Genomic DNA, 22,951 nt, shown 5'->3' with positions numbered 1-22,951 from the left:
GAGAAAGGGGACGCAGAAGGAAAAGAGAACTGAACTTCAGGTAAGAAGTTATGACCTCCAGTCTCTCTGGGTCAGATATAAACCAAGTTTAGGTGGAGTTTATTTTCGTTATTCTTTTTTTTTTTTTTGTCCCGTTTGGATCTATAGCCATCAGAATTGTTGTCTTGAGGCCAAGAAAGATGCCAAGCGGATTTATTTTACCAAGTGGATCATCATGGCCTTGCCATATTGGTCCATTTGATTGACCTTTATTATAATTATGAATTTATTTTATTTTCAGTTGCTACAAACGGGACAGACATGACTGTGGGATAGGACAGGGAGAAAGAATGAAAGAAAGAGGGGGAGAGAAAGAAAGAAAACCAAAGGGGAGAAGAGACGGTGAGAAGGGGGGGAAGAGAGAAAAAAACAAACAAACAAACAAAACAAAACTCCTGGGTCACCTGTATGGAGAAAAAAAAAACAGAGGAGACAGCAAACAACAAAGAGCAACATAATAAGAAAAAAAACCCACCATCACAATAAACTAGCTAGCAGTAGATATCAATAGTTACTAAATAATAAACGATATTGTGCAGCACGCAAGGTAGACAGCACACAGTGTGCTTTGAGGCAGCAGCTAAGAAAGCTGTAGTCCGCGTCTGTGAATACCCATGTGTACACCTGTGTGCATACCTGTGTGGATCAGCATGCTTGCATTCCAAAGGTTTCTCCATGTAATGATCTGCTAGGGAGTGTATTTTCGTTATTCTGACTTTTTCCGTACTGCGTGCTAGCTAGCATGACGGAGTTTCTATACAGCTGGGTGGGTGCTATGAAGTTAATGTTGTTGAACTTTATTTTGTTCATAAGTTGTTAGAGTTGCCAACCGTCCCGTCTGGTATTCAGAGAAAATATTACGCGTTTCTTATTGAGGTGAAAAGGAACAGTTTGTCCCGTAATTCAGCTACAATGAAAAAGGCACAAAGCTGGAGTTATTCTGTGTCTTTGCTGCACAGCTGCCTCTTCTCCTCTCATTCTCCCCCCTCCCTCTCCTGTTTCTATTTCAATCATGAAAACTGATCAATGATCAGCTGATCGGCTCTCTTGTTTGTTTATCGCTCACTTTGCGCCGAAAGAGGAAACCAGCGGATGTCGCGCTAAACAACAGCAGCACGTTTAAGCTTGATCAGCTGTTGTTAGAATTTAATATTAATTTCTAGTATCAGCTGATGTTTGCTGGAGCCACAGCTGCAAAAAAGCTGCTGGTCATGATATCGGTTTGTTTATCTGGTGAGAGGGAAACATGAAGATGAAACCAGGAGATGTCCTTACTGAATCATCAGAGCTGAACAGGTGATGGAGAAACAGGTTTACCCTTTAGGTGACATGAATGAGTTGAAGGGAAGTTATGAACTGTTTCTGAGAGACAAATAACACCAGGATCCTTTTTTAGGTAGCTGACAGCTGGTAACTGTGCAGGGGCGGATCTAGCAAAGTTTTGCCAGGGGGGCCAGGTAGGGCATTAACAGGGAGAGGTGGGCACAAAGAAATACATTTCTATGTTATTCTCATTTAAAATATCTAGCTTTTAAAAAATAATTATCTGAATCTTACAACAAAACGATTGATAGATTGATGCATATATACCATCAAAACAGTGTACATCACTGTCACAATAGTGTTTATTATCATTCAAAGGCTTTATGATTTTTCCTATAATGGTGGGCCGGTCTCTAGTCAAAATGTCCGGGCCAATTTTCTGTCCCAGTCCAGCTCTGTATGCAGCTCATCTGCAGTCTGGTGTTACCAACATCTTCCTATTCAGAAGGCAGAATTTCCGAGTTCTGAGTACAATCGAAAGCACCACGACTGCAGTTTTTGTGTTGGATGTAAAAGGCGCACATGACTCTGTGACGTAGGCTAGAATCATGGCAGCAGTCAATGACGGTCCAGGCGTGGGATTTCTCTCATGGAAATATGCACATTATCTTTTCCTTTCTATTGGTAGGTGGCACAGTGCACTTGTGGCAAGTAAGCAAGCTAGAAGACTGGCAAAGTTATGGAAGCAACACATTAACAAGAGAATTCTGAGTAAAACCAAAGTTACTTTCCCTAGTAACTAGTTACTTTGAAAGTAACGAGTAACTTGAAGTAACTGAGTTACTTTTGAGAGAAGTAACTAGTAATGTAACTAAGTTACTATTTTAAAGTAACTTACCCAACACTGGACACAACACACAACTAAACAAAAACCAATCGAAAACAACAAAAACAATGGAGCACAGTCCAGTCTGTTAATAAACTAAACACCAAAGAAGAAAATCAAAACCACTAAACCTAAACTCAAATATTTAGTTAAATACAAAAGCTTTTTTTTTTTAAATGAAAGAAAATACACATTCTTCCCCCTTCAGCAGGAAGTGGTGGTGTGGTCCAACCATCCCCTCTTTGTATATAACTGCTTTAAACCCTGGCCACAATCTTTTTTTCTGGCAGCTCCCAGGAATGATGGCAGGTAAGAAACAGGTAAAAGAAATAGATCAGTCACAAATAAAACAAAAGTAATGGAATGTTATGAATACATAAGTAAAATAAATGTGCGCGCTTACAAATAGAACCAAGGTATTTAAACCAATCAATAATCTTAGTGCAAACTTAAGTGTGTTATTTTAAATGAAAAAATAAAGAATACATAAGAGTTACCGACTTTTAGAGTGTGACCATGGGTTTGGCCATCACAATCAGTAAATCCTAAAGGACAATGTCTGGCCATCATTTCGTGCCCCAAAGCTCAAGCACATTTGGATTGTGCAATGGGACAGTCATCCAAAGCACACCAGCAAGTCCACCTCTGAATGGTCATAAAATAACAAAAGGTAAGTTTTGGAGTGGTCCAGTCAAAGTCCAGACTTAAATCCGACTGAGATGCTGTGGTACAATCTTAAACAGGCCATTCATAGTCGAAAACCCTCCAATGTGTCTGAATTAAAATAACACTGCATTGAAGAATGGGTCAAAATTCCTCTGCAGTTATGTGACTCATTGCCAGTTATCAAAAATGCATGACTGAGTTTATTCTTGCTGCCACTCTGCTCATTATTTAAATACCAAAAACGAAAATCTTTGGTAATTATTATCACTGCTGTCTCCTGGTAGAAACAGGAGTGATACACCTGCTGTTGTCAGACCTGCAGATATCAGGCTGTGATTTTCTCCTTTATAGTGGACAGAAAGTACTTTTTTGGAGTGGCACAAATAATTTGTGTGGCATCTTATTGAATGCAGAACAGCGGATTGTTCTGTAAATAGTTTGAAAGGATTATTTAAAAAGTCAAGGTAAAAGTTAAATGGATGCAAATAACTTTGTTGTTTGCAAAACTTGTGCATAGGATTTTAAAATTGACAATTTATATTTGCATTTAAAGTTATGAAATATGATTCATTAAACATGTTTGTGGTTGTTACAGTAAAAAATATAACTTTTTCTACTCTGATTTTATGTTTTTGTCTGATTTTAGATCAATTGAGTTAATACAGTATGTCAAAATGAAAACATAACCGTAAATTCAGACATGTTAGGTTGTGCTGAAAGGATGATACCAAACAAGGCAAAGTAAATAGTTTTTAAAGGTAAAATGTGGAGGGAAAATCAAAAGTAGTTAAAAATGGCCAATTATACCCTGGGCCCCAGAGGGTTAAACGTTTTTTAAAGTAACGCAATAGTTACTTTTCAAGTAATTAATTACTTTTAGAATATTGTAACTCAGTTACTAACTCGGTTACTTTTTAAAAGAACTAGAAACTATAATTAAGTGCTTTTTCAAAGTAACTTGCCCAACACTAATTATTATATACCAAGTGCTTCTGCAAGAAAAATCAGAGCTAAATGAGAGACATTTACTAGTTCAGTTTCTTATACACCCTTTTTATTATTTCAACCCTCTAGTACAGTATTAATGACCTTTCTCCTGCTGTTCCAAGTCACACGTAGCTGACTGATATTGCAATCAATCAGATTAAAATAAACAAAAGAAAAAATGGAAGAAAAAAAATGTTAAACTGTATTTCATGGGTTAAAAATGAGTGAAAACATTTAGGAAAGTTTCTAAAATTGAGCCACATGGAGTGTGCTTTTTTCATCTCTGACATTCAACATGAATCCATCAGAAGTACACGTAGCATCACAGTTCCTCCTCCTCAGGACAGCAGCAGGTTAACAACAGTTACAAAGTGACGACCTACACCGGGAAACTGATTTGAATAGTTAGATTTTAAAATCATGATTTCACATTTCATTTCCAAATCCAATACAAACTTCCCTGAAATAGCCGGGATTCATGATGTGACCTCTTCCATATATTAACTTTGCACATTAACAGTTACCCAACATAATATTACACAGTACATCAAATCATTTCATTAAGCAGATGCAACAAGACAGATTTGTAAAGGCTTCTGTGACTTTTGAAACTTTTCTCTTGTGACTATCAGACAGTTTGATTTTCCTGGCGAGATGCTTTGTGTGCGCTTTTTGTCCACTCTTCAAGCTTTTCCTTCACGGCACTTGCATCAGGTCGGTCTTCTGGTTTCTCAGACAGCAATGAGTTAATAATTTGCTTCTGTTTAAAAACAAGAAGAAACACGGTGTATGTGTAATGTCTTGTGCAGTGAAACCTCTGATAAATAATAAATATATTTAAAAAATGCATATGTTGTGTCCAGACAACTCAGCAATCAAACAAGACCTTTATGACTGAGTAAACCAATTAATCTAAGTTTTAGCACTACTCTGCTGATGACCATCCTGTCGAAATTTAAGTACGTTATGAATATGGTAATTTACCTCTTTGGTAAAAGTCACTGAAAACTCTTCGGGGAACCTCTGCCTTCTGACGCCAGGCCAAATCTGGTGTTTTGTGAAGATGATTCACTGTTGTTCCTAGAAAAAGATGATACAATTACTTCATAGCCTGCACTGTACACAGTGCTGCAAGGATTTTTATATAGTTATAATATAGTGCTGGTGTCAGTAAGTGCTTACTGTGTAACTGATGAGGCTAATGATTCAGGTGGAGCACCATCTTCCGATGCTGTTGGCCTGATGGACACCTAAAACACACAGCAAAATCCTTTATTTTATGCATATTTCCTCCAAAGGGAAGCATTTAATTAAGATGAAATATATGAAAATACCTTGCTGTCCCAGTCTGGCTGTTCCTGAAGAGCAGAGCAGGCTAACTCTGCTGCTTTCTGTTGGGCTTCCTTGATGCTATTCCCTTCACCCACAGGATATTCCTTGTCGTCAATTATTAATTTGTAGAAAAAACTGTGTTGTGAAAAAATGGGAATGTTTTAGATCATTACATTGACAGTTTAATATTGTTGAACATCAGTCCGGTGTTGGTGTCTGAAGATTCAACTGAAATGACAGAGTTTGACGTATACTCACTGAGGAACGTGAGACGGGCCATCTTTCTTCACTTCAACATATGAATGGGAACGTTTGGTTTTCTGACAATAGCGGTTGACAAGACTTTTGAAATCTGTCTCTGTAAAGCTGGTGTCCTCAGAGCTAGGAACTGTCTGAACTGAAGCTTCTGCTGCATTGTTTCTCTGTCAAGATACCAAGAAATACATCAGAGAGACAATTGCCCCAGGTTGGTTTTTCATTTCTCTCAAGCATGTTCTAGTTAGGCAAAACTAAACCAATTCTTCGCTCACTTTGAGGCACAGAGCTACACCCCTGCACAGAAGACTCCCCCCTCCAACAACTGGGTGGTGACACTATCACCAGACAGTATGAGGAGATCCCTTCTCGGGATCAATACCCACAAAGCCCCTGGTCCTGGTAACATCCCTGGACAAGCACTGAGAGACTGCGCTGCAGATCTCATAGATGTCTTCACAGACATCTTTAATACATCACTGAGCCAGGTTGTGGTTGCCTCAAAGCCTCCACCATCATTCCTGTACCAAAGAAGTTGTCTTTAACGACTACCATCCTGTCGCACTCACCTCCATCATTATGAAGTGCTTTGAAAGGTTACTCATGCATCAAATCAAGACCTCTCTTCCCCCCAACCTGGATCCATACCAGTTCGCATACCGGTCAAACCGCTCGACCGATGATGCAATTTCATCTGCCCTTCACTCAGCCCTCACACATCTGGACACTAAAGACTCATACATTACAATGCTGTTCATAGACTTCAGTTCAGCATTCAACACGACCATTCCCCATAAATTCATTCACAAACTGGATCTGCTGGGCATCACCACCTCGCTGTGTAACTGGCTGCTGGGTTTCCTGACAGGAAGACAGCAGACAGTACGGGTCGGCAGCAACACTTCCAGCACTAAAACACTGAACACTGGGGTTCCTTAAGGATGTGTGGTGAGCCCCCTTCTCTTCACTCTGCTGACGCATGACTGCACACCATCACATAGATCCAACCTATTCATCAAATTTGCAGATGACACAACTGTGGTAGGTCACATCAGCAACAATGATGAGACCTACAACAGGAGTAAAGTTAACAATCCGGCCTAGTATTGCAGCAAGAGATGCTCTATAGAGTTGAAGTCTGATAAAAATCTGCAGGCAAATACAAAGTTGTTTAGGCATGAAGGTGAAAAGCAGTGTCTTGCACATGATTGTACATCATTTATATTAAAGCCTTGCACCAAAGGCTTTTCATACCTTGACTCGGTTGATGTGTTCCTTGTATTGTTTTCATTGCTCTCATTTTCAACAGCATTGTTAGGGAATAAAGTGAAGATATTTTATAGATTTTAAATGTGGAAAAGTCCTTACTCTGAATATAACACCAACTTCGCATCTTTCCACTTATGAGAGAAGATTAATGATACTCACTAGTGTCGCATTGCTTTTTTTTTTTTTTTAAATTTAGTAGGCTTTTATAAATGTCGTTTAATCTTTCAGTATCATAGTTTTTACTAAATATTATGAGAAATGACAAACCTGATCTGTAGTCAGGCCCTGCGATGAGGACTCAATGGACTCCCTTAGGGAGAAGAAGAGGGGCATTGTTAGCATGCTATGCTCTTTTTATATAGTTATAATATAGTGCTGGTGTCAGTAAGTGCTTACTGTGTAACTGATGAGGCTAATGATTCAGGTGGAGCACCATCTTCCGATGCTGTTGGCCTGATGGACACCTAAAACACACAGCAAAATCCTTTATTTTATGCATATTTCCTCCAAAGGGAAGCATTTAATTAAGATGAAATATATGAAAATACCTTGATGTCCCAGTCTGGCTGTTCCTGAAGAGCAGAGCAGGCTAACTCTGCTGCTTTCTGTTGGGCTTCCTTGATGCTAGTCCCTTCACCCACAGGATATTCCTTGTCGTCAATTATTAATTTGTAGAAAAAACTGTGTTGTGAAAAAATGGGAATGTTTTAGATCATTACATTGACAGTTTAATATTGTTGAACATCAGTCCGGTGTTGGTGTCTGAAGATTCAACTGAAAGGACAGAGTTTGACGTATACTCACTGAGGAACGTGAGACGGGCCATCTTTCTTCACTTCAACATATGAATGGGAACGTTTGGTTTTCTGACAATAGCGGTTGACAAGACTTTTGAAATCTGTCTCTGTAAAGCTGGTGTCCTCAGAGCTAGGAACCATCTGAACTGAAGCTTCTGCTGCCTTGTTTCTCTGTCAAGATACCAAGAAATACATCAGAGAGACAATTGCCCCAGGTAGAGCTGGGCGATAGAACGATAACGATATGTATCGCGATATAACTTTTACTCGATAGAGAAATTAAGCTATCGCGATAGACCTCGCCGCTCTTGTCCTCTTAAAAAAAAAAAAAAAAAAAAAAAAAAAAAGGTCAGCCGATCCAAATTAAGTAGCGCAGAGCCGAACCAATCACAGCCGCAGCGTCACGTCGCGTGACTTGTTACGTACAGCACAAGTGCCAAGCCGCACGTGTGTTTGTTTGGGAAGCAGCCAGCGGGTAATGGAGGAAATGAGTGTGCCGACTAGAAAAATCAACCGAGCGTGACCGAAGAGAAAATAGATGATGGTTCCAATGCCGGAGAGATTGTCGGACGGAAGAGCCATAGAAGTTCCGTAGTGTGAAGGTATTTCGGCTATTTCAAGTCTGACAAAAACAGAGTAGCGTGCACTGTAAATTGTGCCGAAAGCAAGTCTGGAAATACAATAAACTGGTGCATGCGTCACACTGTGCGCCACGTTATTGTTTCGGTGAAATGAATTTCTACAATACTGTTACTGTTAATTCTACTCTCTGCAGTGTTTAAATGCTTACATATACACACAGTTACTGTCCGTCCACACATACGACTCTGTTCTGCTTCTATGCCCCAGCTTTGTTTACTTTTCCCCACCGAGGCTTCTAGACTTCTGATTGGCCAACATTTCTGCACGGTTAGGAATCTAGCGCCACCTGCTGCTTTGGCATGTTCATAGCAGCGTTTTCCTTCATTTCTGCCTTTACGTGTGAACGGGATTATTTTTTAAAACGAAAACGGAAAATCTCAGTTTTCAAAAATACCCGTGTACGTGTGGACGTAGCCTCAGTCTCTGACTGGAAGCGCTAATTCGTCATTCGGCTTTTGTCAGACTAAAGTAACTGTTAAAACTGTTTGAAAAGCTCAGCTATACAACAAGGAGAGATTGAGAATTTCCTTTTAGTTCTCAGTTTATTTGATATTGACAAAGGTTAGTCAGTTTTGTCTGTTCTTCTGTAAAACAAACTAAGATTTATTTTTAGAATTAATATTTTGTTTCTAAGTGGAATTGACAATTTAGTCTGTTTTGTTTGTTCTATTTTGAAACTTAAACGCTTTAGCGGCTGCCTTTTGTGTAGTTTGCAATATTTGCCTTTATTTATCTGAAAAAGTCTCATGTTCCTTAAGTACATCTACCCTGTTGAACTTATTATGGGAAATAAATATTTAAAAACAAGCTGCTGATTATTTCACATTTTACTTGTGAGCAACGGCACATTTAAATCTTACAAATATAGTTATTTGGCTTATATCGTGATAGATATCGTTATCGCCTGAAATGAAAAAAACATATCGTGATATGAAAAAATCTCATATCGCCCAGCTCTAGCCCCAGGTTGGTTTTTCATTTCTCTCAAGCATGTTCTAGTTAGGCAAAACTAAACCAATTCTTCGCTCACTTTGAGGCACAGAGCTACACCCCTGCACAGAAGACTCCCCCCTCCAACAACTGGGTGGTGACACTATCCCCAGACAGTATGAGGAGATCCCTTGGCGGGATCAATACCCACAAAGCCCCTGGTCCTGGTAACATCCCTGGACAAGCACTGAGAGACTGCGCTGCAGATCTCATAGATGTCTTCACAGACATCTTTAATACATCACTGAGCCAGGTTGTGGTTGCCTCAAAGCCTCCACCATCATTCCTGTACCAAAGAAGTTGTCTTTAACGACTACCATCCTGTCGCACTAACCTCCATCACTATGAAGTGCTTTGAAAGGTTACTCATGCATCAAATCAAGACCTCTCTTCCCCCCAACCTGGATCCATACCAGTTCGCATACTGGTCAAACCGCTCGACCGATGATGCAATTTCATCTGCCCTTCACTCAGCCCTCACACATCTGGACACTAAAGACTCATACATTACAATGCTGTTCATAGACTTCAGTTCAGCATTCAACACGACCATTCCCCATAAATTCATTCACAAACTGGATCTGCTGGGCATCACCACCTCGCTGTGTAACTGGCTGCTGGGTTTCCTGACAGGAAGACAGCAGACAGTACGGGTCGGCAGCAACACTTCCAGCACTAGAACACTGAACACTGGGGTTCCTTAAGGATGTGTGGTGAGCCCCCTTCTCTTCACTCTGCTGATGCACGACTGCACACCATCACATAGATCCAACCTATTCATCAAATTTGCAGATGACACAACTGTGGTAGGTCACATCAGCAACAATGATGAGACCTACAACAGGAGTAAAGTTAACAATCCGGCCTAGTATTGCAGCAAGAGATGCTCTATAGAGTTGAAGTCTGATAAAAATCTGCAGGCAAATACAAAGTTGATTAGGCATGAAGGTGAAAAGCAGTGTCTTGCACATGATTGTACATCATTTATATTAAAGCCTTGCACCAAAGGCTTTTCATACCTTGACTCGGTTGATGTGTTCCTTGTATTGTTTTCATTGCTCTCATTTTCAACAGCATTGTTAGGGAATAAAGTGAAGATATTTTATAGATTTTAAATGTGGAAAAGTCCTGACTCTGAATATAACACCAACTTCGCATCTTTCCACTTATGAGAGAAGATTAATGATACTCACTAGTGTCGCATTGCTTTTTTTTTTTTTTTAAATTTAGTAGGCTTTTATAAATGTCGTTTAATCTTTCAGTATCATAGTTTTTACTAAATATTATGAGAAATGACAAACCTGATCTGTAGTCAGGCCCTGCGATGAGGACTCAATGGACTCCCTTAGGGAGAAGAAGAGGGGCATTGTTAGCATGCTATGCTCTTTTTATATAGTTATAATATAGTGCTGGTGTCAGTAAGTGCTTACTGTGTAACTGATGAGGCTAATGATTCAGGTGGAGCACCATCTTCCGATGCTGTTGGCCTGATGGACACCTAAAACACACAGCAAAATCCTTTATTTTATGCATATTTCCTCCAAAGGGAAGCATTTAATTAAGATGAAATATATGAAAATACCTTGATGTCCCAGTCTGGCTGTTCCTGAAGAACAGAGCAGGCTAACTCTGCTGCTTTCTGTTGGGCTTCCTTGATGCTATTCCCTTCACCCACAGGATATTCCTTGTCGTCAATTATTAATTTGTAGAAAAAACTGTGTTGTGAAAAAATGGGAATGTTTTAGATCATTACATTGACAGTTTAATATTGTTGAACATCAGTCCGGTGTTGGTGTCTGAAGATTCAACTGAAAGGACAGAGTTTGAGGTATACTCACTGAGGAACGTGAGACGGGCCATCTTTCTTCACTTCAACATATGAATGGGAACGTTTGGTTTTCTGACAATAGCGGTTGACAAGACTTTTGAAATCTGTCTCTGTAAAGCTGGTGTCCTCAGAGCTAGGAACCGTCTGAACTGAAGCTTCTGCTGCCTTGTTTCTCTGTCAAGATACCAAGAAATACATCAGAGAGACAATTGCCCCAGGTTGGTTTTTCATTTCTCTCAAGCATGGTCTAGTTAGGCAAAAATAAACCAATTCTTCGCTCACTTTGAGGCACAGAGCTACACCCCTGCGCAGAAGACTCTCTCTCCGCCCCTGCACAGAAGACTCCCCCCTCCAACAACTGGGTGGTGACACTATCCCCAGACAGTATGAGGAGATCCCTTGGCGGGATCAATACCCACAAAGCCCCTGGTCCTGGTAACATCCCTGGACAAGCACTGAGAGACTGTGCTGCAGAACTCACAGATGTCTTCACAGACATCTTTAATACATCACTGAGCCAGGTTGTGGTTGCCTCAAAGCCTCCACCATCATTCCTGTACCAAAGAAGTTGTCTTTAACGACTACCATCCTGTCGCACTCGCCTCCATCAACGAACGTTTGGTTTTCTGACAATAGTGGTTAACAAGGCCTTTGAAATCTGTCTCTGTAAAGCTAAGAACCATCTGAACTGAAGCTGCATTGTTTCTCTGTCAAGATAACAAGAAATGCATCAGAGAGACAATTGCCCCAGGTTGGGTTTTCATTTCTCTCGAGCAAAAATGAACATTATCTTACAGATTCCACTGAATCCCGATGACCAAGCTTAGACGGGCTTTCCAGAGCATTTTTTGTTGCATTTTGCTTTGCTTCCTTCTTGGTCACTGGACTCGGGTTGAATCTGTAAAGACATGAGAGCTTTGTTATATACTGCTCAAATAAAGTATAGGAACAATTTGAAAATACACCAGGTCTGAAAGGGGAAAAAACATGCTGCATATTTATACTGATGTGGGCTGGGCAAGGTGTTAAGAACGAGAGGATGCCACATCATTTGATGAAAAAAAAAATTATCAACCTACAGAGCGCTGACTTCATAGATATGCAGAAAATTTAAGTGAAAAAATAATGCAGCACGCCAGTGAACTTACTGAAGTTTCACTGCAGCGACTCAAAATGGAACTCAGTAGTTTGTATGCTCTTATCCACGAACAACATCATGCTCCTACAGGCGTTGCACTTACGCCTGTAGTGATGAAGTGCTTTGAGAGACTGGTCTGTCAGCACATCAGGGCCGGTCTGCCTCCCACTCTGGACCCCCACCAATTTGCCTACAGGACAAATCGTTCCACCGAGGACGCTATCACCATAGCGCTCCACACTGCGCTGAGTCACCTGGAGCACCGAGGAAGCTATGTGAGAATGCTCTTTCTGGACTTCAGCTCAGCATTCAATCATATCATCCCGGAGATCCTGGTCCAGAAACTGTCTCACCTGGGACTCTCCACCCCCATCTGCCTCTGGATCAAGGACTTCCTGACAAATAGACCACAGTCTGTCAGACTCGGCCCCCACCGGTCCAGCACCATCACACTCAGCACCGGGTCTCCACAAGGATGTGTTTTGAGTCCCCTCCTGTTTACGCTCTACACATCCGACTGCTCCCCTACCCATCTCTCAAACACCATCATAAAGTTCGCGGATGACACCACAGTGGTTGGACTCATCTCAAGGGGGGATGAGTCGGACTACAGAGATGAGGTCAACAGACTGACTGAGTGGTGTTCAGTTAACAACCTCCAACTGAACACCACGAAAACTAAAGAACTTATCTTGGACTTCAGGAAGGGCAGAGCAGACCCGGCCCCACTTTACATTCACGGGAACTGTGTGGAGAGGGTACACTCCATGAGGTTTCTGGGCGTGCAGATATCTGATGACCTCTCCTGGACTGCAAATACTACAGCGGTGGTTAAAAAGGCCCAGCAGCGTCTCCACTTTCTGAGAGTGCTCAGGAGGAACAACCTGGAGGAGAGGCTGCTGGTGACATTTTACAGAGCCACCATAGAGAGCATCCTAACGTACGGCATAACAACATGGTATGCAGGGTGCTCAGCTGCAGACAGGAAAGTACTGCAGAGGGTCATCAACACAGCCCAGAAGATCACTGGCTGCTCTCTGCCCAGCCTGGAGGTCACTGCAAACTCTCGGTACCTCAGCAGAGCTGGCAATATCATCAAGGACCACTCTCACCCCAGCAACCAACTGTTTGAACTATTACCGTCAGGCCGACGGTACAGGTCACATAAAACCAGGACAAACAGATTCAGGGATAGCTTCTTTCCCAGAGCTATCACCGTAGTAAATAAGCACAAAAACAATTGAACCTATTCCATACCGTCACTGTCATTATATTATGCTGCTATTCATACTGTCATTATATTAATGCTGCTATCCTGTATATATTGTACATACTATTGTTTGAGTACTTACGATTGTTTTTTTTTTTTTTACTTTTTATATTTTACATTTATATTTATTATTGAAACTTGCACCAAGGGAGTGGCACTCCAATTTCGTTGTACTCTGTACAATGACAATAAAGGCTATTCTATTCTATTCTATTCTAATGATACAACGGCTGGTGTCCTCTGGGCTCTCCTCTCACATGTGGACTAGGTCACCAGATCTCTGAGCTCCTGGACAGTTTGAGGCGCAACCTGGTGGTAACAGATCGACTGAAACATAATGTCCCAGAGGTGTTCTTTTGCAAGTTTCAGCCTTTGGGAAGCAATATATCTAGTTGTGTGAAAAACTGAATCTCGATTGCATAAATGTTTTGATTCTTTTGGCTGCCCTCACTACAGTAGATCGGCTGCCTCCATCTTCCCCTGTCAGAAACATCTTCTTCTATCACACCAACCCTCTGCATGTCGCCCCTCATTACATCCATGAATCTTCTCTATGGTCTTCCTGTTTTCCTCCTGCCTGTCAATTCGATCTTTAACATCTGTTGTACAGTACAGTGGCTTGCAAAAGTATTCGGCCCCCTTGAACTTTCCAACTTTTTGTCACATTACAGCCACAAACATGAATCAGTTTTATTGGAATTCCATGTGAAAGATCAATACAAAGTGGTGTACACATGAGAAGTGGAATGAATTTATCATAATTCCAAACATTTTTTACAAATAACTTTCAAATTTTCAAATAACTGAAAAGTGGGGTGTGCGTAATTATTCAGCCCCCTGAGTCAATACTTTGTAGAACCACCTTTTGCTGCAGTCACAGCTGCCAGTCCTTTAGGGTCTGTCTCTACCAGCTTTGCACATCCAGAGACTGAAATCCTTGCCCATTCTTCTTTGCAAAACAGCTCCAGCTCAGTCAGATTAGATGGACAGTGTTTGTGAACAGCAGTTTTCAGATCTTGCCAGGGATTCTCAATTGGATTTAGATCTGGACTTTGACTGGGCCATTCTAACACATGGATATGTTTTGTTTTAAACCATTCCATTGTTGCCCTGGCTTTATGTTTAGGGTCGTTGTCCTGCTGGAAGGTGAACCTCCACCCCAGTCTCAAGTCTTTTTCAGACTCCAAGAGGTTTTCTTCCAAGATTGCCCTGTATTTGGCTCCATCCATCTTCCCATCAACTCTGACCAGCTTCCCTGTCCCTGCTGAAGAGAAGCACCCCCAGAGCATGATGCTGCCACCACCATATTTGACAGTGGGGATGGTGTGTTCAGAGCGATGTGCAGTGTTAGTTTTCCGCCACACATAGCGTTTTGCATTTTGTGCAAAAGGTTCCATTTTGGTCTCATCTGACCAGAGCACCTTCTTCCACATGTTTGCTGTGTCCCCCACATGGCTTGTGGCAAACTGCAAACGGAACTTCTTATGGTTTTCTGTTAACAATGGCTTTCCCACCTGAGCTGTAGATCTTTGCAGCTTGTCCAGAGTCACCATGGGCCTCTTGGCTGCATTTCTGATCAGCGCTCTCCTTGTTCGGCCTGTGAGTTTAGGTGGACGGCCTTGTCTTGGTAGGTTTACAGTTGTGCCATACTCCTTCCATTTCTGAATGATCACCTGAACAGTACTCCGTGGGACGTTCAAGGCTTGGGAAATCTTTTTGTAGCCTAAGCCTGCTTTAAATTTCTCAATAACTTTATCCCTGACCTGTCTGGTGTGTTCTTTGGACTTCATGGTGTTGTTGCTCCTATTATTCTCTTAGACAACCTCTGAGACCGTCACAGAGCAGCTGTATTTGTACTGACATTAGATTAAACACAGGCGCACTCTATTTAGCCATTAGCACTCATCAGGCAATGTCTATGGGCAACTGACTGCACTCAGACCAAAGGGGGCTGAATAATTACGCACACCCCACTTTGCAGTTATTTATTTGTAAAAAATGTTTGGAATCTTGTATGATTTTCGTTCCACTTCTCAAGTGTACACCACTTTGTGTTGGTCTTTCACATGGAATTCCAATAAAATTGATTCATGTTTGTGGCTGTAATATGACAAAATGTGGAAAAGTTCAAGGGGGGCGAATACTTTTGCAAGCCACTGTAGATCCACTATCCTCCTCCTCTGTACATGTCCAAACCATCTCAACCTTGCCCTGTCCCTCTGATTTACTCATTTGATTTACTCATACTGTCCTTTCTGGTCACTTCTAGTGAAAAATCTTTGCATCGGCAAACTTAAATTGGCGGTGCACAAATATCGTGTCTGCTCAGAAACGGTTCATCCCTGCTGAGTCTTTATGTATTTCCACATGTTAAGGCTCAAAAACGCTTCACCACCCAAGATTAAATTTTGTCTTCTTCTTCCTCCCTGTCTCTGTGACTGCTTTTGAGTCAGCTAGCTTGAGTATGTATAGGTTTCGTTTTCACGTAGCCTACGCGGATTTTCACATTTTATAACAAATGAAACTGAAAGTGAGCACGTACAGGTGTTGTACCTGTCAAATTCAGTTGAAGCATGGTTGAAAAGCAATGTCTGACTTTCATTGGCTAAGATTTATAGAATTTTTATTTATTATTACTTTTGTCAGATTAAAGGTATTTCTGTGACCATTATGAGTTTTTCTTTCTTTGACTGAAGGGTACCAACGATTTTGTCCACGTCTGCATCTGAGAAGTTTATTGAGTGACAGAGAAAATGGATTTTTGAACTTTACTTACCGTTTCTGGGTTACTTTGCTGCCCTGAGTGAGACCACTATTCAGCACCCTTCCTTAATTTTTAAATTTAAAAAGAAAATAGAAAGAAAAATATTGAGTCAGTGGGCAACACCTAAAAAAGGTATTTCAATTGAATTGCTAACTATGTACAGCACAGAGAACTGCAGTAGTAACTAACTCAGTGGTTCTTAACCTTGTTGGAGGTACCGAACCCCACCAGCTTCATATGCGCATTCACTGAACCCCTCTTTAGTGAAAAATAAAATGTGATTTTTTTTTTTTACTGGTGCACAAAATGAGCCATGCATGTCATGGCGGAGGCTCTGCCGAACCCCTGAGACTGAGTCACTGAACCCCTAGGGTTCGATCGAACCCAGGTTAAGAACCACTGAACTAACTGTTTTATAACTTTATTTAAGCTCAATAATAAAAAGTAGACAAAGTAAAAACATAACATTGGGTATAGCATGTTTTCTAAGAAAGTCAGTTTATGAAAATGAAATTAAAAGCAAGATGAATTTCTTAGATATCAGAAATCAAAAGTGTGAATTTCTTGATGCAGTTTTTGGAGAGGTGAAAGTAAAACAGGGATAACAGGATAATCTTTTTAGAAATGTTATTATTTAATGTATTAAAAGTTTGGCTGGACAATTAACAAATTAATGGCATGCTATTTATTAAGGGAGTAACTGGGATTGGTGAAAAATAAATAAAACTAGAAATAACCTGCATGGCTTAAACAAAAAACAAACAAAAAAACCTTTAGGACATTTCCTCTAATTCAGGAGAAACGTGAGAAATTTAAAAACATAAACTGACACAACCTGACTCTCAACATGCTTATTAAAATAAACCTGTGTTTATTTTGTTGTTTTCATGTCTTTTTTTCACTTACCATTTATCATCATAATTCTCGACCTTGCCACCTCCAGTGCATAATCTGAAAAAGTCTGTATCATCACATCTACTGTTTTTATCCTGTCTGCATTCTCCAAACGACTCTTTCTGATGGTTGGGAAACGATCTACAGGTTCATTCTGCAGGTAAAAGTGGAAAAGTTTCAGCTCTTCCTCTCCCAGATTCTCCAGCATTTCCAGGAGTTGTGATGCAACAGACGTCGCCATCATTTATCTGTAAAAAACGAGAGGGCATTTTCATCTGAAAGAACAAGAGAGTATCAGTTGACTGTGGATACAGGAGGAAAGACGGAGTTTTCGTCCCAGTCACTGGACCAGCTCTTTATTCTCTCAAGGATACTTAGGTGTATGTGAGTTTCACCAACCAGTCTACATGTGTTTTGTGGCCTTTTTGCCGCATTGCTGGCAAAAAGTCAGACTATTTCCCAGTGGGTGATTGACTCCATCAGTGTTGCCCTATGTCACTGATTCTCTTCTTAATTTTTATAGACAGAATTTCTAGGTGTAGCCAAGTGGCAGAAGGTTTCCGCTTGGGTGGTCTCAGAATGTCATCTCTGCTTTTCACAGTTAGTGTGGTTCTGTTGGCTTCATCAGGTGGTGGCCTTCACCTCTCATTTGTAATGGAAATGAGATTCAGCACCCAAAATGGTGGAATACCCAATGAGTTACTACCCAAGTGGAGGAATTTAAGTATCTCAAGTCTTGTTTACGAGTGAGGGGAGGATGCAGGAGATTGACAGATGGATTGGTGCTGAGTATTTAAGTGACCCAGCCAGCTGGGAGAAGAGGGAGTGAGAGGATTTTTCCACTCTGTGTTGGTATTCTCAAAAAACCTGAGCACCCTCTCAGAGAGCCAGCTTAGGAGGTTCAGGAACATGATAAGAGCTAAGTTGTTTTGACATAAATACCGCATCCAATTTAAAATACTGCTGCTTACGTTTAAAAATTACCAACAACACAGCACCGAGCTACCTTAATGAACTCCTTAAATCGTATGTTCCTGCCAGAGCATTAAGATCATCTACTCAGTTACTCTCGGTGCAGCCTAGATCTCGGCTGAAGTCTAGAGGTGACCGGGCGTTTGCCCTGGCTGCACCAGAGTTGTGGAATAACCTTCCGATTGTGATCCGGGCATCCGATTCCATCCAATCTTTTAAATCTCGGTTAAAAACCTATTTGTTTAATCTCGCCTTTCCTGCTTGTTAATGCTCGCACCTGACTCTTAGACTTACTCTATTTTTCCTTATATATATATTTTTTTATGGCTTTCGCTTTAATTATGTTTTTATTTGATATGCATTTTATATTACCCCTGTGTATTAGTGGCATTGACCTGTGAGTATATTTGATACTTTGCTAAGGCCTTATAATACTCGTGTTACTTCTCTGTCTCTTATGTTAAGCACTTTGGTATACCGCTGGTTTTTAAATGTGCTCTATAAATAAAGATTGTTGTTGATATGGTTTCAACTGTCTGACTGTCTGACTCACACCTGAAAAATGAGGATGTGCCTCATCTGGGCCTATCAGTGTGGAGCAACTTTGTCTTTGCTTTCAGATTTTCAGAGGCTATTACTCCAGTTTGTTGGCTGATTCTTTGATGCAAATCAAACAGGAACACAATGATTTATAACCCGATTGCAATCAAATACATTACAACTAACGTTTATGTCATTTTATTTTGAAAGGCCTGACAGAAAACAGTTGGACACTGATGTATGTGATTTAATAGTGAGACAATGTTTTCGTTCCAAGAAATAAAAAGGCACCGTTTGTTTATGAAGTAATCAATCAAACACGAGAATAAAATAAAACTGTTTGATTCAAATCAATCAATAATTTATAATCATGTGGATTTGTCTTCAAACACAACAGTGATCAAAGTTTATCCTGAACTAAGAGCTGAACATCTGGTCCAGACATCACAGAAGCAAAGAGTCAAACTGTTAAAGGAGGAAAAAAGCAAACTTACAGTTTCTTCACAAAGGCTGTGTCCCAATCCAGCGACTTCACGCTCTGGAGTAAGCGCAGTTCGTGTACTAGTTACGGCGTGTACCAGGAAGTGCGGAAGTGAGAGGCAGAGGTGTGGACTCGAGTCACATGACTTGGACTCGAGTCAGACTCGAGTCATTAATTTTATGACTTTAGACTTGACTTGAAAAAATGTTCTAAGACTTGTGACTTGACTTGGACTTTTACACCAATGACTTGGGACTTGAATTGGACTTGAACCGGTTTACTTGAAAAGACTTGATATTTCACCCCAAATATAAAATTTAACATGCATATTATATAGAGATTGAAAATGTGACGTCATTCAGGGGTAAAATCGCAAAGGATTCTGGGAACTCGTGGCAAGAGGTACTAGCGTACGCAGGCTTTCAATTGAAATCAGTTACACAGCGATAAAAAGAAACACAAAAATGTCAAGAAGCTGTTGTATTATTAACTGCAATAGCCGGTCGCATGACAGCCATGGGAAGCCGACGGGTAAAGAGATCGGTTGTTATCGGATTACGTCGTTGAAGAGAAATTGTTCGAGCCATGTTTCCGAAGTAACAAAGAGGCGACGGATGGCCTGGATTGCAGCCATTCAAAGACCAATTATAACGTCCCAGAACACTCCAGCTCACAGGTTAGTCTGCTCCAAGCATTTCCACAAAGGTCAGTCTGCTGTAGTAGTTAATGCGTCATTTTTCTTAACATAATTGGTGATATAGGTTACAAGCAAGTCTGGCGCTGAACAGAAATTGTCGCGCTATGCTCCTTTATTTATTGTGCATAAATAGTGAATTGTCCTGACACAATATTGTGTTTCGCTTCTGTTATTATGGTACATTGACAAAAACATATACTTTTATTCACAGGATAAAACAGTTTTTTGTATCACCAATTGCCCAGTACGATTACAGCATACAGTATTATTGTCACTGCTACATTTCTGTAACGCGTACCAGAAATTATTTCCACTGCTAATTAATTACCATTGAGCTCAAAGGTTATATTAATAAACGGTTAACGAATGTGTATTTATGACGACGATTTGTGAGACTGGTAAACTTATGATACGTACGATGGTCTTTCGTTCTACACGGTGCATTTCAAGGTCCTGTACCCATCCGTCGGTAAACTGTACCTGGGCTTGTTGCAGTGACTGGAAGTTACTAAACTTTCATGAGTGTATGCGTTCACTCCAAGAAGCGTATAATTATAAATATGCATATAAATATGCTACGATGAAATAGCTGACTTCATCTAACTAGCAAATGTTGTCCAGGCTACGTTGGTGATGCAGTTTTTTAAATGTGTATGATATTTTTGTCATGCGATTTTAAAGCCGGTCCTACAACCGCATCCAAGAATAACATGCAGCTTATCTCAGAACCGTCGGTGAAAATTATTCTTGGAGCTAGGTTTAATTGAGCTGCATTTTAAAGAGGTGCAATTTCACAATTTGTGTATATTTTCTACGTTCACTATTTCGTCATGTGTTGAGAAAAACACAGATTTAAAAATTACATGGTCTAATATTTACATTTAGCATAACTGCAACATTATTTTTTCTTTTTTTTTTTAAAGACTCGAAAGGACTTGAAATTCAAAATTTCAGACTTGTGACTTTACTCGGACTTTTACACCAGTGACTTAAGACTCGACTCTGACTTGCCTGACATTACTTGAGACTTGACTTGTGACTTGAGGATAAAGACTTAAGACTTACTTGAGACTTGCAAAACAATGACTTGGTCCCACCTCTGGTGAGAGGCTTGTGAAATGGGACGGTCTAGCCTTCGTTGCGCTGCTCAGGTTGCCTAACAACCATACTAACCATGAGTAACGTTTCATACAGCATTGTTTGACAGAAATGAAGGACAAAAAATGTTTTTTTGTTCATTCATTTTTGTCATGGCATCACTTTGATTTGTTGAGTATCTGAGGCTGAGACCACAGGACTGTAAAAACATGATTGTTGGGCTTCATTTCTGTACTGAACAGTCATATAAGATTAGTTAGTAAATAACAATTAGCTAATGTTGTTCATGAGACTAAGGTCATCTCACTTTGGTAATGTAAATATAATATGGCCAATATTATAGTAATCATTATTAGTTATTACAGCAGTGAACTTGAACTCTGTGTCAAATACTGAGCTTCAGTAAAGATTCAAATTGCATTTATTTATATTTCCTATCACCTTAAATCTTCACTCAAAGACAAATATTTTTGACAGTGTATATATAGATGTATCATATATAACAGACAAATATTGTTCGTTTAATTTGTTGGCATTATTACATTTGGCTCAATGCTTACATATATGTGTAAAAATAAAATGTACAAGCTGTGATAACTGTGTCTGATAAAATGAAGAGAAAATATTGAATATTCCTTTATTGGGTGAGAAAATCACACCATGTCATAACTGCTTTAAGTCATAAAGAATAGATATCAGAGCCTTAAACAGGCTGACTTCTGCTAAATGGGTCAAACTGGGCAGAAAGTATACAAACACATAACATCCTTATAGAATATGATGTAACACTATAGATCAACTTACCTCAGAATATATAAAGCTTATAAACAATTACAGTAATATGATGCAACAAACACAGCAGTGCTACTAATCCAAAATACTCAAAGCTTCATAGAACTGAAACAAACATTTATTTTTAGCTCCATTCTGCTGCTGATACATACTTTAGGTTTCTGAATATTAAACTTGTTGCTGCCTTTCATAGTGTGTAACTTGAAGGCCCTGAGTACTTTCTCCCACACTGAAAACACTGGAATGGTAAAATTATTTGAACATTACCTAATAAGACTGATTCAGGACAGACAATTAGTGATTTTAAACTTTTCTAGCAGTTCTTCACAAACAGGGAACAGTCTGTCTATTCTCTCCATCTGTCAGCTGCTGCTGGCTCTTCCTCCTCCTCTTCCTCACACACTGCTGAGTTTGTCCTGGTGGATCATCAGGGGTGCAAAGCCTCACAGATGATGTGCAGCAGTGGGTCCCTCAGTCACACATGGAACTCAAATGTGATAAGCTGCACGATTCAAACAAAAGTGTAACTTATAAATACATGTTCATACGTTTATTACACAATCACCATCTGATTTTGAGTCAGCTAGCTTGTGTATGTATAGGTTTCGTTTTCACATAGCCTACGCGGATTTTCACATTTTATAACAAACGAAACTGAAAATGAGCACCTACAGGTGTTGTACCTGTCGAGATTTGTATGCCCTCCTCAAAACACACGGATTGAAATAAATCAGACGAAGCAACTTTTAAATGTATTCATAAAATTAACATGTACATCAAAGTTAAAGAGAATATAGTTTGTGATTGCTTGCAACATTATAATATTGCGGTTAATGAGTGTAAGAATACAAAATAGGGAAAAAAAAGGCCTGGGATTGGAACAAAGAACTGAGGTACAGGGCAGGAGGACAATCAACCCCCACCCCCAGGACAGTAGAAAGAGTTACTGAGGGTGAGGAGCAGACAAAGGGTAAACGGGCACTACCATAGAAGGAGATGGGGGTCAAGGTGTCAGCACCTTTGGCCACTGTACTAGTGTATTTCCATTGTGGGGGTGTTTACTGTAGGGGGGAGGAGACCAGAGGTTATAACTGTAACTGTTGTGTGGAGTTCTTTAGATCAGCCTTTAGGACTGCATAAGAATGCAGTGTGCTGATCTCCAGATGCATCTGTAAGAATAATGGGTAATAAAAGGATTGTGTAAAACATGGAAACATCTCAGCATGATCTCTACCAGGACTAAAAGAATGGCAGAGACCGGCGTTGTCTCAACAATTTGGTGCCGTGACCCGGATCTTGGTAGTTGATCTCCATTTGGACCTTGGCTGAAGCGGAATGGACACTGAGGTTA

General features: G+C 40.2%; 1 long non-coding RNA gene across 1 annotated transcript; it reads right to left on the bottom strand.

Annotated features, from left to right (window-relative positions):
• Positions 1-3,897: 3,897 nt before the first annotated feature.
• Positions 3,898-19,105, bottom strand: LOC106675453 (double-stranded RNA-specific adenosine deaminase). Its single transcript, XR_003024757.2, has 17 exons — positions 19,027-19,105; positions 17,033-17,268; positions 16,139-16,190; positions 11,750-11,852; positions 10,965-11,128; positions 10,709-10,841; positions 10,557-10,624; positions 10,428-10,470; positions 7,502-7,665; positions 7,246-7,378; positions 7,094-7,161; positions 6,965-7,007; positions 5,432-5,595; positions 5,176-5,308; positions 5,024-5,091; positions 4,826-4,921; positions 3,898-4,601 (listed from the first exon to the last, which is right to left on the bottom strand). It is a non-coding gene; the product is annotated as a double-stranded RNA-specific adenosine deaminase (long non-coding RNA).
• Positions 19,106-22,951: the final 3,846 nt, after the last annotated feature.

Source organism: Maylandia zebra, linkage group LG13 (genome assembly GCF_041146795.1).
Source record: "Maylandia zebra isolate NMK-2024a linkage group LG13, Mzebra_GT3a, whole genome shotgun sequence".
Classification (NCBI taxonomy): domain Eukaryota; kingdom Metazoa; phylum Chordata; class Actinopteri; order Cichliformes; family Cichlidae; genus Maylandia; species Maylandia zebra.
Note: the sequence above shows the minus strand (reverse complement) of the source record. Positions and strands in the feature narration are given on the sequence as shown.